The sequence below is a fragment of the Mirounga leonina genome, unplaced genomic scaffold, assembly GCF_011800145.1.
Source record: "Mirounga leonina isolate KUSES-001 unplaced genomic scaffold, KU_Mleo_1.0 Mir_101608, whole genome shotgun sequence".
Taxonomy (NCBI): domain Eukaryota; kingdom Metazoa; phylum Chordata; class Mammalia; order Carnivora; family Phocidae; genus Mirounga; species Mirounga leonina.
Genome location: NW_023270163.1, coordinates 2,412,097 through 2,428,997, shown reverse-complemented (window position 1 = coordinate 2,428,997; position 16,901 = coordinate 2,412,097). Strand labels below are relative to the sequence as shown.

Sequence of the window (16,901 nt, the reverse complement as noted above, 5' to 3'; positions counted from 1 at the left end):
CACAGCTTAGTCTATGTGATGGCACCTACTGGAGCTGTGCAATGCATAACCTGTGTGACAATAAGTGATAATCCTGATGAAAACTCTCTAGAAAATTACAAAGAAGTAAAACATCAGAATACTTAAACACTCATTCAGGTTCAATTGTTTTCTTTATTATTGGTATCTTCTATAAGAATTTGCCTATGGAAGAAGGGGTGCCTGGGTGGCTCAGTCAGTTAGGTGTCCGACTCCTGATTTCAGCTCAGGTGATGATCTCAGGGTCATGGGATCAAGCCCTGTGTTGGGCTCCAAGCTCAGCAGGGAGTCTGCTTGAGGATTCTCTCTCCTTCTCTATTTGCCCCCCTCCCCCAAATAAATACATAAATCTTAAAAAAAAAAAAAAAGAATTTGCCTATGGATGCCATAGCATGGTAGTTAAAATGTTTGGTTCTGGGGAATTAAACAAATAATACAAGAAAATGTACTTGAGCTAGGGAATGAGCTGAATCTTTTGGTTGATAGCTCACCGAGTTTAAGGTTGGATTGATGAGAAATACATACATCTTAGCATTTTCTGCTAATATTCCTCTACTCCAGGGGTCAGTAAACATTTTCTTTTCTTTTTTTTGGTGCAAAAAGGTGGTTTTACTTATTTTATTTTTTTAATTTAAATTTAGTTAATTAACATATAGTATATTATTAGTTTCAGAGGTAGAGTTCAGTGATTCATCAGTTGCCTATAAAGTAAACATTTTCTGTAAAGGGTCAGAGAGTAAATGTGGTTTGGTAGTCCACAGAAGTTGTCAGTCACATATTCTTTATTTTTGATAGCCCTTTAAAATACTGAAAGCCACTCATAACTACAGACTACAAAAATAGGATGTGTGGGCTGTAGTTTGCTGAACTCTGCAAGGATAAGGAGAAACTCTTAGAAACATTAATGCAGAGGGCGCCTGGGTGGCTCAGTTGGTTGGGCGACTGCCTTCGGCTCAGGTCATGATCCTGGAGTCCCGGGATCGAGTCCCACATCAGACTCCCTGCTCAGCAGGGAGTCTGCTTCTCCCTCTGACCCTCCTCCCTCTCATGCTCTCTGTCTCTCATTCTCTCTCTCGCAAATAAATAAAATCTAAAAAAAAAAAAAAAATTAAAAAAAAAAGAAACATGAATGCAGAAAGAATAAATTACCAAGAAGGGGAAAAATAATCAGATTGGAATTGGATTTCTCATTTGCAACACTGAAACTAGAAAGCTCTTGAAAATCATCTACAGACTACTGATCAAAAAGCAACACAACAATTAACACACTTAGATCAAAGCAAAAGGACTCTGCCACAAACCTTGATCTTTAAAGGGAACACAGTGACCTTCCTCTGAGTATGACCCTCCTCATAGGGAAATGAGTATTATGAGTAAAGGGGCCATGCCCACCTGGAGCCAGTGTTATAGGAGTCAGCAACTGGTCCTCCTTGTGTCACCACTTTCTGGTACAGAACTGGAATCAAGGGATTTTTTGGGAACTTGTCCTTTCAGGCCATCTTAAAGTATACTTATCAAGGTAGGATACTAGAACATGTTTAATGATTTATTAGCTTGGTTTATAGCTTTTAAATATTTAAATATATGGTACATGGACTTCTGTTTTTATCCTTGCTCTGGGCCCCACATATGTTAGAAGAAGGCTTGACCATAACCCAAGAATCATACTGTAGCCACGATATCAATGATATGTCAAAGATATACAAAAACAAAGATATGTGGAAATATATGAGAATTTAGAGACTATATCATCCATGAACCTCATATGAGTAAAATACTTGAATAAAAATAGTAATAACCAAACACTAAAGGAACCAGTAAAGAAACTTAAAGATAGAAAAGAATAAGAGTAAAAACCATGGTGAGCAAGGTTTTAGAAAAACAAATGAATAGGTTAGAAAGGTTGGAGTATATGCCTTAAAGGGCAAAATAAGGGCTCTAGAAATAGGATACAATGTAAGGAAAATTTGAATAACTGTTGAACTATTTTTTTCCAAGTTTTTACTTAAATTCAAGTTAGTTAACATCCAGTGTAGTACTAGTTTCAGGAGTAGAATTTAGTGATTCATCACTTACATATAATACGCAGTGCTCATCACAACAAGTGCCTTCCTTAATGCCCATCACCCATTTAACTGCTGAACTATTTTAACCTATAAATGAGGAAAGGCCAAAACAAATGTCTTTTTGTAGTTGTAATGGTGGTATTGAAGTAGGAATAGCTAGGAAAAAAAAGAAGATACATATATTCTAAAGACCTCAGGTTATCCAAGAGGAAGAATTGGGGAGGACATAACACATCTTGGCAGAGGATATAGTGCTGTTTGGTATGGGAAATATGGCAATGGCTTCAACAACCATGAGTACATCACATGATAGAATATCATGCAGCTATTAAAAAAGAACCAATCAGATTTATACCAGTTGACTTGGAAGGGATTTCCATAAGTACTGGTGTTTGGAAAAAGGCCAATGCAGTAAGATATATAAGAAGTTATTTCACTGTTATAAAATAAGTAATCAAGGGGTGCCTGGATGGCTCAGTCATTAAGCGTCTGCCTTTGGCTCAGGTCATGATCCCAGGGTCCTGGGATCGAGCCCTTAATTGGGCTCCCACTCTGCGGGAAGCCTGCTTCTCCCTCTCTCTCTCCCCCTGCTTGTGTTCCCTCTCTCACTGTGTCTCTCTCTGTCAAATAAATAAATAAAATCTTAAAAAATAAATAAATAAATAAAATAAGTAATCAAGGGGTGAAACCTCTCCTAGATATGTTTGTTACCTGTGTGGAATTATATGAGCCCCTCAAATTTGGAATGATACATATACATAAAGTCATTAACAAAGGTTAACTGGGGTGTGATGGATATTGGATGGGAGGAAAAGGGGAATGTTACAGTCAAGTAAAAAAAGAAATGACAGGGCTATTCCCCTTCCCTTAAAATAGTATTCCATTCATAAGAAAGTATAGGAAATGCTCGATTGCTCTAAATTAAATAGATCTCTTTATTGCAGGCCTTTGCAAAAACTCTGATATGTTAAATATATACTGTAGATTTTTAAGAGAAGGATACATTATATAGAATACATTTTTGTGGCACACTTTGAAAGAGTATTTGGCAGGACATTTTGGGAAATGCTGCTTTAGTCATTTTTAATGTGAATATATTGATATTGTCCTCTGATAGATATATTATTATAACTTTCTGGTTCTGTGTCTTTATTAAATACATAATTAAAGTATCATGTCATATTGCTTACCATTATTTAGCACCCCCAAATTGTTTGGAAATGATTATGTGGGCATTTCACATTCTTCTCATGTGTATTCTATTGATTTGGTGAATGCTGGATATTGCCATTTTGATAACATTTCTGTCAAATATTCCTTATACATTCTTGGTGCTAGTCGGTTTTTGAGACTTAAGTTTATCTTTTCCTTCCTCCATACCACCACTTCCTACAATTTTCAAGGGTCACCATGACTCTATATTAAACGGACTATACTTTTTCAGACACTGAACAACGCTTTTCCTTTTCTCAGCTCGTGCTTGTACAAGCTGACAGTTTAATCCAGATACTGTGTAATCCTTTGAATTCAAAACTTGGACACTGTTGGAAGAAAGAAATACATGTTTTCTATCATCTCAGTCAAAAGACGGAATTGAAAAAGAAAATGTTGAACTGTAAGTATTTTCAGTCTTTTGCTGAATACTGTCAGGTTAGGAAAGGTGCACAAGTATTTTGATAACTGACTTAGATGTTTTCAAGGACTCAGAAGTAGGATTGAGAGATTGTATCAGCTAACTAGTAGTGACAGTTTTTGTGAGCAATGATTTCATTTTTACAGTATTTCAGACTCTGCAAAGCTGCAAATAATGTGGAATCATAGAATCTCAAGAAACAATTGTTTCTTGAGAAACAGGATGAGCTAGAGTATGCTGCAGTAACACATGGCCCCCAGATCTCAGTGACTTAAAGCAACAAAGTTCATGCCTCACTCATACTACAAACCCTCCATGGGTTGGCTCAGGTCTCTGCTCCTACATTGTCCTCCCTTTAGAACCCAGGCTGTCGAAACAGCCACCATATGGAATGTTGCCAAATGCTGTAGCAATGGGAAAAATGAGTGTAAAGGCTCTTGAAACTTCCATTCTTCCCAGCAGTGAACTGTGTCACTTTTGCTCCACAGCTCAGGCCAAAGCAAGTGACATGGCCACACCTAACTTCTTTTTTTTAAAAGATTTATTTATTTATTTTAGAGGAGAGAGAGAGAGAGAGAGAGAGAGAGTGCATGGAGGGGAGGGGCAGAGGGAGAGAGAGAGGAAGAATCTTAAGCAGACTCCATGCTGAGCGCAGGCCTAATGTGGGGCTCAGTCTCATGACCAAGATCACGACCCTGAGATTGTGACCTGAGCCGAAACCAGGAGTTGGACGCTTAACTGACTGAGCCACTCAGGTGCCCTGGCTACATCTAACTTCTAATGGGTGGAGAAGAGCAATTGTCCTATGCCCAGAAGATAGCCATAATCTTGTGAAGGACCCTAAAACTTACTTATCACGTGGACCTTCAAAAGGCCATTTAATCTATACCTAAACAAAATCTTATTCTTGCAATGGCTAGCTTATATACTCATACACATTCTCTGAAATCATATACTCCCAAAGTTATATTATATCTGTATTATTACTCTCAGTATTATAATTCTTTATTCATGAACAGGGTCCTAAATTTGAGTATCCAGCCTGACACATGACTGTAGTATTTGTTTGGGCTGAACACTCTTCAGGGCCTTACTAGGATTTTTATGTGTGTGATTTTCTGAATTAAATATGTATTAGAGAATATTTTTTAATACAAATGGTACTTAATGTAGAAGGGAATGAGGAAGACCTACTTTTCAAATATCCTATGAATATTTTTTAATGATATTCCAGGAGCTGTGATAATGACCAAATATTTGAAGGTGGGGAGGTTGACTGAAATAAAGGGTAAGGAGAGAATAACTGGGACATGTTTCTAGTCTTTATAAATTGGAATTTTTGTGTGTGAAAGATGATTTGATTCAAGATGAATTTAGTTCTATTTTATTTTATTTTATTTATTTTATTTTTTTAAAGATTTTATTTATTTATTTGACAGAGAAAGACACAGCGAGAGAGGGAACACAAGCAGGGGGAGTGGGAGAGGGAGAAGCAGGCTTCCCACTGAGCAGGGAGCCCGATGCGGGGCTTGATCCCAGGACCCCGGGATCATGACCTGAGCCAAAGGCAGATGCTTAACAACTGAGCCACCCAGGCGCCCCAGTTCTATTTTATTTTTATTACATTAGACTGAAGCATTAAATATTCACTTAATTTTATATTTATAAATCACATTAGTAATATTAAAAAATAAACATTTTAAATAGTACTATGTTCAGATATGGAACTGAGTGAACATCATTTTTTAAATAAAATAAAATTAAAAAAAATAAAAATAAATAAAAATAAATTAAAGAATAGTTGACATACAATATTGTATTAGTTTCAGATGTACAACATAGTGATTTCATATTTCTATACATTATGAAATGCTCACCACAATAAGCCTAGTTACTGGGTGCCTGGGTGGCTCAGTTGGTTAAGCGACTGCCTTCAGCTCAGGTCATGATCCTGGAGTCCCGGGATAGAGTCCCGCATCAGGTTCCCTGCTCAGCGGGGGGTCTGCTTCTCCCTCTGACCCTCTTCCCTCTTGGGCTCTCTGTCTCTCATTCTCTCTCTCAAATAAATAAATAAAATCTTTAAAAAAAAATAAGCCTAGTTACCATCTGTTGCTATACAGAGTTATTACAAAATTATTGACTATATTCCCTATGCTGTACATTATATCCCCATGACTTGTTTATTACTGGAAAATTGTACCTCTTAATCCCCTTCACCTATTTCATCCATCTACTAAACCTCCTTTCTGCTGGCAATCATGTTTGTTCTATGAGTGTGTTTGTTTTGTTTGTTCATTTTGTGTTTTAGAATCCACACATATGTGAAATCATATGGTATTTGTCTTTGTCTGTCTGACCTATCTCACTTAGCATAATATTCTGTAGGTCTATCTGTGTTGTCACAGATGGCAAAAATCTCATTCTTTTTAATGGCTAATATTCCAATGTGTGTATGTGTGTGTGTGTGTGTATGTGTATACACACCACATCTTCCTTATCCATTCACCTATGGATGGACACTTAGGTTGATTCTATATCTTGGCTATTGTAAATAATGCTGCAGTGAGCATCTTTCATAAACCAGTTTTATGTTGTTAAAAGAAGAAATGCAGACTAAAAGTATGTTAAGAGTACAGCCTTTTAAAGTCTCATAATTTAAAGCCTAATTTTTCTCAAGATATATTTTTGGAGGATCTCAAACATTACCACTAGGGCACTTAGGGAATAATTTTCCTTTGGGAAAGTCATATGGGATAGATAAGGTTGCATTGAGCCAGAGATCAGTTTTCCAGTATTTTCAAGTTTCTTTCCTTTAGAAAATATATGGTAATTTCTTTCCAAGGCACTATTAACAGTTAAAATGCAACCGCCCAGGAACCCTGGAAGAGAGAGAATCTTAAGCAGGCTCCACACCCTTGGCAGAGCCTGACTCAGGGCTTGATCTCACAACCCTGAGATCATGACTTGAGCCAAAATCAAAAGTTGGACGCTTAGCCCACTGAGCCACGAAAATGACTTATAATTAAACAAAAATATACATCTGCAATGTGGGAGCATTTTTGAAGCTAAAGAGAATTTGGGGGTATTTTTGATTTTTTTTTTTTTTGAAATTACAGTAATAGGAAAAGGCCACTACCAGCCACTTTGTAAATTTTTAATACCCATTACAAAGAAGTTACCAGAGCTGCTAGAGGCAGAAAAAATGATGCTTAATGTGGGGTACATGATTATTTAAGTCCAAATTTGAACCTCTTCCATTTCAGCTCCCTGTTTCTAGATAGTAGAGTGTATCAGGTTTATACCACCTATTGATGGGGATAAGGAATAGGATATATGCTCTGTTTCTGTATCCTGAAGCTCCTTGCCCTGCTGTGATCCTAAGCTGACCTTGGTCCTGTATGTCCCTGAATGTCTTACCCAGCTTCTCTCATGGTCATTTTGAGACATTTCTGGTTTTGCCTTTTGCGGATATAAATCACCAAATTCTGTGCACACCTATTTTGCAACATGATGCCTAATACTTAAATCATCTCAAAATAAGCTTGTTTTATTTTATGTAAAAATCATTCTAACAGAATGAGTATTTATCTCCATTTTGAAAGTGAGAAAACTGAGACTTAGATTTAATGACTTATCCAAGGAGAGTTAATATTTTTTACCAAAGTTCCTTTACTTTCAAAACCTGTGGTTTTCCACTGCACCAAGATGCCTCCCTAAAGACAGAAAAACATTCTATATAGAGAAGATTATTGTTCCCAGGGCTCTAACCATTTTATGAGAAATTTCTCATTAGTCCTCATAACACCTAACCTAGCAAGAATTCTAACCATTTAACAGCTAGAAAAAGTGAGACTCAGAGATGGTACTATTATTGTCATGTTAGCAAGAGAAATCATTGTAATATGCAAAAGAAGCAGATAAACCACTTTTTAAAAGTATGCTCTTGGGCTGCCTGGGGTGGCTCAGTCGATTTAGTGTCCATCTCTTGGTTTCAGCTCAGGTCATGATCTCAGGGTCCTGGGATCAAGCTCCGTGTCAGGCTCCATGTCAAGTGTGGAGTCTGCTTGGGATTCTCTCTCTCCCTCTCCCTCTGCCCCTCCTCTCTCTGTCTCTCTAAAATAAATAAATCTTTTAAAAAATAAAAAGTATGCTCTTTCAACATTTCAGTAATTGATTATTAATACTCTGATTTGGAATAAGTATTCACTAAAACTCAGTCTTTCTGGTCTAAACACCTATACTGATAATCCTCTAAAAAGATTTTTATTTGTCTCTTTGGTATTACTAAGCACACTTCCTTTCTAATAGCCCAGAATTGCACTGAAGAGTGTAATTAATGGAATGAAGAAAATGCACTCAATAATTCAAAATTTATTGATACTATTTCATTTGAAATGGTGGCATTGAATATAACCTTGATTATCTTTTTTTTTCATTTTAGTTGAGCAGTAAAAAACACAAGACATACTTGTTATTCCACTTTTAAACATTTTTGTGAAATATAGCAGTTCAGATAATTGAAAACACAGCACTTCATTACAGTGAGATGAGTTTTTCTGGTTTAACTCCTTTCCCTCAATATGCTATAGAGTTAATAGAATTGTACTGTTAAATGAGTATGCTTAAAGTGTTCACACTGACCCACCGTCCCACCTAAATAACACAGAATGTTCGGCCCCTGCTCATAACCCTCATGCATTTCACCCTCTCACCTCAGTTAGTCACATCTGACTAACTGGCTGAAAACTGTCTGTGATCAATTCACCCGATGCAGAGAGTCGTTGATACCTCTGATTCTAACTTCTGCAGCAAGTATTGTTTCAGAGGCAGAACTGCCAGCAAGTCACTGAGTATGGCTTACACATAAGGCAGCTGTGGAAATGTCAGTCAATTATTTTGCATCCCTTATTTTCACTTAATCTTTTTTCTTACAGGATGTTAATACTGTGTGCTTTCACTAGCACTCAAGTATATTCTCCATGTGTGCCTACTTTGTGTTTATCAGGCAACATTGGCTTTACTGGGAGTAAGTCTGGGAATGGGATAGTACTCCCAGGTGTCATGAAGTCATAACCTCAATGAGAGACTGGAATGTAAGGCAGTAGTGGAAGATGTGGGTTATAAGCCAAGAATTCATAAGGTTAAAATTAGTAGAAACTATTTACAGTAGGTTAAACAAATAGCAGTTAGCTTTTCTCATAAAATAAGAAGCCTGGAGACAGGCAATTCTTGGCATTGGAAGAATGATGCTTAATGTGGGGTACATGAGATTGCATTGCATTGCATCCATGCAAGTAAAATTTACAGAAAGAAAAAAGTTGATCACTTCTTTAATAAACCTACAGCCCATTCAGAATTAAGTCTAAATTCATGAACATCTCATCCCACATAATTTGTCTCATGTTTTCAGTCATATACCATCTACTCCCAAGTACACACACTAACACTTGAGCCATAGCAAACCACTTAAAGGACCAGATTTGCCACATTTTCTTAGGTCCCTGTTCTTTTATTCACTTTCACTCTACTTATAACACACTTTTCTCTGCCCGTCCTTGATGAGCTTTCTCTTCTTTCAACTTAGCCATCATCTTTTCAAGGAAAAGTCTTACTTTGCCTCATCACAGTCACTGTAACCTACATTTACCTCAATTCTAGCCCTTATTACATTGTATTATAATTGATTTCTTACATGTCTGTCTCTTCCATTAAACTGAGCAAATCAAGAACACAGACTTTGCCTCATCTGTCTTTGTATTTCAAGTGCCTACCATAATGTTAGCATGTAATAGGATCACAATAAATGCTGGATGGATAAATGATCCCTTTATGAACCTGAGCTTGATTTTCCCTGAAAAGGAGTAGGACCACCTTGCTCATAATGCTTAGTGTCTTTTATGTAGTGTAGCTGGATATGCACCATTCCTCACTCCCTCTCTATAAGCTGCAGTCAGGGTATGCAAGTCACTTCTAAAGCTGTATGAACAGCTGACAGCACAGCTGCTGTGGCATCTGGGGATACACTACTTGTCCATAAGGAAGAATATTTTTTCTTGGTGCCTAGAAGGTATGGGTTATTTCTTTTTTAAAAGATTTTATTTATTTATTTGAGACAGAGAGAGAGCGAGCATGAGCAGGGGGAGGGACGGGGGGAGGGAGAGGATGAGAAGCAGACTCTCTGCTGAGCGGGGAGCCCAATGCAGGGCTCGATCCCAGGACCCTGAGATCATGACCTGAGCTGAAGGCAGACGCTTAACCAACTGAGTGCCCTAGGTGCCTTGGTATTTGTTGTTTCCTCTCTGATACAAAAAAGGGGAAAAATTCAACTTGCTAATAGCAAAATAAAGCATGATCTCAGGTATTCAAAGTGTAATGATTTTAGAAAGCCCACACTAAAAATTTAACACATATATATTTTTTTTAAATAGAGGTGTGTCTTGGATTGGATCCAGGAATAGAAAAAGAACTTTAAATGGAAAAAAAAAAAAACTATTGAAATGTGAATTAAGTCTAGAGTCAGTGTTGTTATCTTAGTTTTGACAAATGTTACATCATACTGTAAGATGTTAACAATAGGGGAAACTGAATAAGGAATATGTGGGAAATCTGTACTATCTTGGCATTTTTTCTGTGAATCTAAAAGTATTCCAATGAAAGAAATATTTAAAAAATAGGGAGGGGTTGCACAACAGTATGGATATACTTGATGCAAATGAACTGTATATTTAAAAATGGTGAAAATGGTAAATTTTATGTTATGTGTATTTTGACACAATAAAAAATTGGGAAAAGACTAGGTATGCTGGGCGAGAGGGATAAAAAGGGAAAGGAGATATCACTTCTTATTTTTTTAATTTATTTTTTATTTTTTTAAATATGTTTAGTTAGCCAGCATATAGTATATCATTAGTTTTTGGTGAAGTGCTCAGTGATTCATTAGTTACGTATAACACCCAGGGCTCATCACAACACATGCATTCCTTAATACCCATCACCCTGTTATCCCCTCCCCCGGCCCCCCTCTCTTCTGAGACCCTCAGTTCTTTTCCTGGGGTCCATAGTTTCTCATGGTTCATCTCCCTCTCTGAGGAGATAACACTTTTTAAGCATTGTTTTCACTTCTACAGCATTCCAGGCATTGTACTAGAAATAAAGATGTGTTTTAATCTCTGCTGTTACTGATGAGTTCACCAAGGTTGCATGAGTTTAGGTAACATCATATATGGGCCCTGCTTTAATCTATACTTAAAAGAGAGACTCTGGGGTGTGTATATATATATATATATATTTTTTTTGGTATGCTTTCCTCTTTGGGGGTATATATTTTTTTAATGAGTGATTCAGATGAGTCCAATGATCAGCCAAGTTTGAGAACCACCTCTCTAAGGCTTTTTTATCCCCTGCCTTAAGAGACTATTTCTCTTATCTTGAAGATGAAAGCTGGCAGCGTAGGATCTTGTTTAATGTGGACCATAAGAACTAGAAAGACTCTTACAGCCCAGGGCCAAAGCCTTGAATACTGCAGTGAAGCTAGCAGAGCAGGGTAGAAGGAGAAATATCATAGAACTGGATCAAACATACTCCATGTTAAGGTCCGACTCAAGAAGGTAATTTCCCCTGAAAATTCTTGGTTGTGTATTATAGACTGAATGTGGCTCCACAATATCAATTGGAATGATTTGGCCACTTCTTGTCTTCTCTCTCCATAGATGTTATTGACTGCAGAGACCTCTGGTCACCAGGGAATTTTCAGATAGAGTAAAAAGGCAATTAGAGGCTGGCAGGGTGAATGGATTAAGGCAGTGCGCTCAGAAGTTCAGAAACTAAGCAAGCAAACACTTAAAGAAACAAACAACTGTGCTTCCTATTTTACTGAGGAGGTGGAAGCAATTAGAAGAGACTTTGCCAGCCTTCCAGTACTGCACCTCCTCACCTACCCGTATCTGTCTCTCCCGCTGTGACTGGCATGAACTGTGCTCCCACCTAAAGACCAGTCCGCCCACTTCTTGGATCAGCCCCTGAACTCCCTCACTTTCTAACATGATGATGTTACTCCTGCAATCCTACGCACTCTCTCCCACATCATGCCTTTTCCTACCAGATATTTCACTTCAGAAGATAACTATGCTGTTACTTCCCCCATCCAAAAAAAAAAAAAAAAAAAAAAAAAATCTAATCAAACAAAACAAAATCACCAAAATAAAAAATTAGCTGTCTTGACCTCTTGATAACTCTTCCCCCTTAGCCAGTTGCTACCATATTTCTCTGTCCTGCTTCACAGCAATGCTCTTGAAGATAGTTGTCTATATAGCTTGTCTTAAATTCCTCTTCTTAAATCTAGGCCTTTGCTTCTGCCTCTCCATGAACAGTGCTCTTGGTGAAGGTCACCGATGACCTCTGCATTGCTTAACCCAATGGCCAGTCCTCATTTCTCAGCTCACTGGACTTAGCAGCATTTGACATAGCTCATTCCTCCTTCCTCTCAGAAGTATTTGCTTCATGCAGCTTTCAGGGCTGTGTTTTCCTAATCCCTCACTTGTTGCTCCTTCTCATTCTCCTGATTCTTCCTCACCCTCCTGTCTTCTAAATTTTGGAAAGTGCCAGGCTCAGTTTGGGACTTCTATTGTTATTTATACTCATTCTGCTGGAGATCTCTTTCAACACCTTAATTTTAAATTTTATCTATTTGTTAGTGTTTTCCAGATTTATATTGCCAGCCTGGAGCTCTCCCCCAAGCTCCATATTAATATATCCAACTGCCTCCTTGACATCTTCACTTAGATATCTAATATGTCCAACTGAACTGCTTATATTCTTCCCCAAGCAAGCTTCTCCTGCAGTTTTCTCCATCTCAGCTCATTTCTAGTTTCTCAGGCCAAAAAGCTATGGTGATTTTTGAATACTCTCTTTTTCTCACACCCCATATACTATCTTTTACAAGTCTTTCTGACAAGTCTTACGTAACCTCTCCAATCTAACATTCATGTTGTTGCAGAGTAAAGTTTTAGAAAATGTAAATTTTAGCACAGTATTTTGCTGTTTAAAATACTAGAAAATGTAAATTTCAGCACAGTATTTTGTTGTTTAAAATAACGTCAGAATTCTTCAGCATTCCATTCAGTGGTCTACATGACCTGGCCTTTTTCTACCTCTCACTTCACTTTTCCCCTACCCCAAAAATCCTGTGCTCCAGCCCTACTGCCCTGCTTGTAATTACCTTAAACCACCAGCTGTTTCAGGACATTATACATTTTTCATACTTTCCCTTCCTTCTGAAATATCCTCCTAACTACTGCAGAATGATTATTTCCTGACCCCTGAGTGTGTAATTGGAATAGACTTACCTGCTCATTGGCAGAACCCTCACATTTGTTCCTCACCCTGTGAGGTAAGAACATCAGACTGAGGGCCTTATTTTACACTAAAGGAGGTACAGCAGTGGACACATAATCATGAGATCTACTGGTCCTATCACATAACTCATGACTGACATGCTGCCATCCTCAGAGTGAGGAAATAGACAGCTGAGGTATCAACTCAGAGGTGATCCTCTGCTGGGATAAGGCATCATCTTCAAGGGCACAGAATGCACTCTAAATTAAGCACCAGTGTCTTAGTCTGTTCCACAGACTAGGTAGCTTATAAACAACAGAATTTTATTTCTCACAGTTCTGGATGCTAGGAAGTCCAAGATCAAGGCACCAGCATGGTTGCATTCTGGTGAGAGCTCTATTCTGGTTCATAGCCATTGCCTTCTAGATATGTCATGGTGGAAGGGACTTCGGATATCTCTGGAGTCTCTTTTACAAGAGCACTAATCCCATTCATGGAGGCATCACCCTCATGACCTAAGCACCTCCCAAAGGCCCCACCTAATACCATCATCTTTGGGCATTAGGATTTCAATATATCAATTTTTGGGAAACACAAACATTTGGATCATAGCAGCCAGTACCTTGTGCTATGTTCCCAGTAGTTAGAATGCATAAGTCCAGGAAACAAAGGGTGTAAGTCGGAGTGGCCTAACTCACCATCACTCCCAGTGGCCTACTTTCAGAATTTATCCTTCCTGTTTCCAGAGCTCTGGATCCTGCTGGTTCAGGAGTCTTGGTTCCCAGAGGGGAATGCTTCCACCAGGGCACATAGCAAGGCTCTCATCAAACATTAATGGTGAGCAGGCACAGAAAGGAGTCACTAAATGGCAGGAATCACAGACTCTGATCATCAGGAGACAATGAGGCTGAGAGGATGTGTTTGGCACCCAGGTGATCCACTTGCATTTCTCTTGCTACTTACTTGCCCAGTTTTGGCAATGAATGAACAGGTGAATCAGCCATGGCCTGAGAAGAGCCTTATAACTGGGGTCTCAGGCTGATCAAGGATGATGGCGTGGGTCACCCCATCAGGTAATCCACCGACTTGGAGAGCTGATAGTTGAGGGCAAGTTTTATCTAGAATAGATGGGGCCTGGAGACCAGCTTTAGCATGGGGACAGTGGCTCATTCTGGTAACTTTTCTCTTAGATGCTTCCCTCAGGAAAAGCCCACGAAATTCCTAAAGGATCTGCTTTCAGAAGTAACATGAAGCACATAGATCTGAGTGAAACAAAGGGTGGGTGGTAATGGATACTGTGTTGTATTGCCCAATTCCCTTTCTCCCCAAAGCCGACAAAACCGAAATACTCATCACCTCAGCTCTTGAGAGTGTAGGTGGCTGGCAGTTCTCAGTGAGTTCCTCTCCAGGGGCTCAGGGTTTATCTTATCTGAGTGGCTGGGGGAAGAGGGACCCTGTATCCAGTGACTGGCTGATGCAAGGATACATAAACTCAGATTTCTTACCTCAGTTTGAAAAAACTTTTAAGGGCCATTCCAGCCCTAGTGCTCCCCGTGAGATGAGCTGAGGCTTTTGCTGTGACTATCACAGACCAACTCCTTCCTCTTCCTAGTCCTGCTTCATTTACTCCCCTCCAGGTGTAGCTTTGGAGAGCATTCCCAACAAATTTGTTGCATGCTAATTTCTGTCTCTGAATCTGCTTCCCAGGGACCCCCAACACATGTCAGGTGCCCCTTCTATCTTCTCTTTCAATTTAGGACCCCCATATATAACATTTGCACAGTTTTATGTAGGTCTTCTCCCATTTAGACTCTATGCCCTTTGTAAGCAGGGAACATCTGCTTGTTTGATGTGTCATAAGCACCTGGCAGACTGTTTATCAAATGAAAAATGTGCCCCCATGACACCACCAAATAGTTTTGCCCTGGGATATTGAATTTCAGTCCAGAGAAGAAAGGCGTGTAAGTGAATAGGATGTTTAATGGGAGTTAGTATGACTGGTAGCATCATTTGTGTATAAGATTTTTGCTGTTTGCTGCATTTGAAGGATTTTTATAAAAAAGATTATTTTATTTTATTTTTTATTTAAATTCAATTAGCCAACATATAGTACATCATTAGTTTTTGATATAGTGTTCAATGATTTATTAGTTGCATATAATACCCAGAACTCATCACATCACAAAATTTTTCTAGCTGATTCTAAATCAGTGTAAGTAAAGTAGAAGGCTTGGGCGCCATGAGGTTATGAATAGGATTTTCCCAAATTCCTGTGTTATCTCAGCAAATTTTCAATTTTCTTCCGAAGATTTTTAGTTTGGCTAGTCAGCCACATGGATACATTTGGGAATTTTGTGATGGGGGGAATGTAATTACTACTGTTGATTTCTTAAGATTATTGAGATATTTTTATGAAATTTAAAAAATTTAATGAAATTTGTGGATAATTTAATGAAATCTTACAAATAAATTTGTTTTTAACCTTTAATTTTTAAAAATTTCATAAATCTTGATATGTATCTAAAAAAGAGTAATCTTAAACTCATTGGCAAAAGCCATGACTTTTTTTTTAGGGTAGGTAAAAAGTTATTCATTCATTTATCATTCATTTCATTTTTTTTCCATTGAGGCATTTTATTTGCATGTATGTATTACATCTCTAGAAAAGAATCCCAGGATTTTCCCTCCTATGTCTTTTCGTCTTGCTTCTTCATGGTCCATGATGCCAGCTGAAGTTGTCAATACAATGAAATCAAACAGGTGGGACAGGAGCAGATTACCCCGCCACTTTTCTAGATCTTTGAGTTGTACATCAAATCTGGGGCTGATCACTCCACACTTGTTTAACCTGCCTGTGAAGTTCACAACAGTTTTCCCAGCTCTGTGATTATCAGTGGTTTCAAATTCACCGATGTAACCATGTTTCATCATCACAGTTAGAAACTGGATGATAAACTTTGGAGTATGACCTAATAAGAACCTGGAATTTGCCTCTCTTTTCAGCATTGTTAATGCTCTTGAGAGCATCTGCCAGGACATTTGTGCACACCATTATGGCGGCCCTGAAAGATGGTGGAAAGAGCATTCATTTCGTTTTTAAGCAGACTGTTTTGCACATTGTACTTCCTCTTTTCAAGTGTGTGATATACCAATTTACTGTTCAAATAGTAGTAAAAAGATTCCTTAGATTTTTCTGATGTTTTATTAGAGAATGTTTGCCCAGTTAATATACTTTGGCATTTATAAATATATCCAGATTCTCAATTTTAGTGTATGAATCTAGTGAATGTTGTACATATTCCCATCAAGAGGCTGAACAAGCTAACCAAAATGTCAAATATCTTTACTTTTTGTCTGGTTTACATAAAATCAGTATCAGAGAAAGAACACCTGATTGGCTCTTGGTGACATCATAGGAATTTCTGGGCGGGTAGTTGGTGCAATAGTCATGGAGAGTAGAGCCCCATGTGAGAGTCAAAATACTTAAACATGCCCAGTGGGTGATTAATCTTGGACTTGAGCACAGATTGATGGCCACATCTAATGATTGGTATCAGTGAGCAGTACATAAGTTTCTGCAGGCTTGCTTGACTTTATAGCTTATCACAAACATGACAGTGATTTATGTGATTTCATAATATTATTATAAAACCTTCAAAATTATGGATTGTTGGTTAAAATCTGAATCATCAGTGAACCTGGAAAATAGTAATAATACAGATTACATGAATTAATTATGGCTTACTAAATGTAATTTAGTAGGAAAAATAATTTCAAAAATAATTTCAAAAATAATTTCAATTAATTATGGCTTACTAAATGCAATTTAGTAGGAAAAATAATTTCCAGGG

The 16,901-nt window shown here is 38.0% G+C and overlaps 1 pseudogene; it reads right to left on the bottom strand.

Annotated features, from left to right (window-relative positions):
- Nucleotides 1-15,684: 15,684 nt before the first annotated feature.
- Nucleotides 15,685-16,105, bottom strand: LOC118008219 (annotated as a pseudogene).
- Between the last annotated feature and the right edge of the window lie 796 nt (nucleotides 16,106-16,901).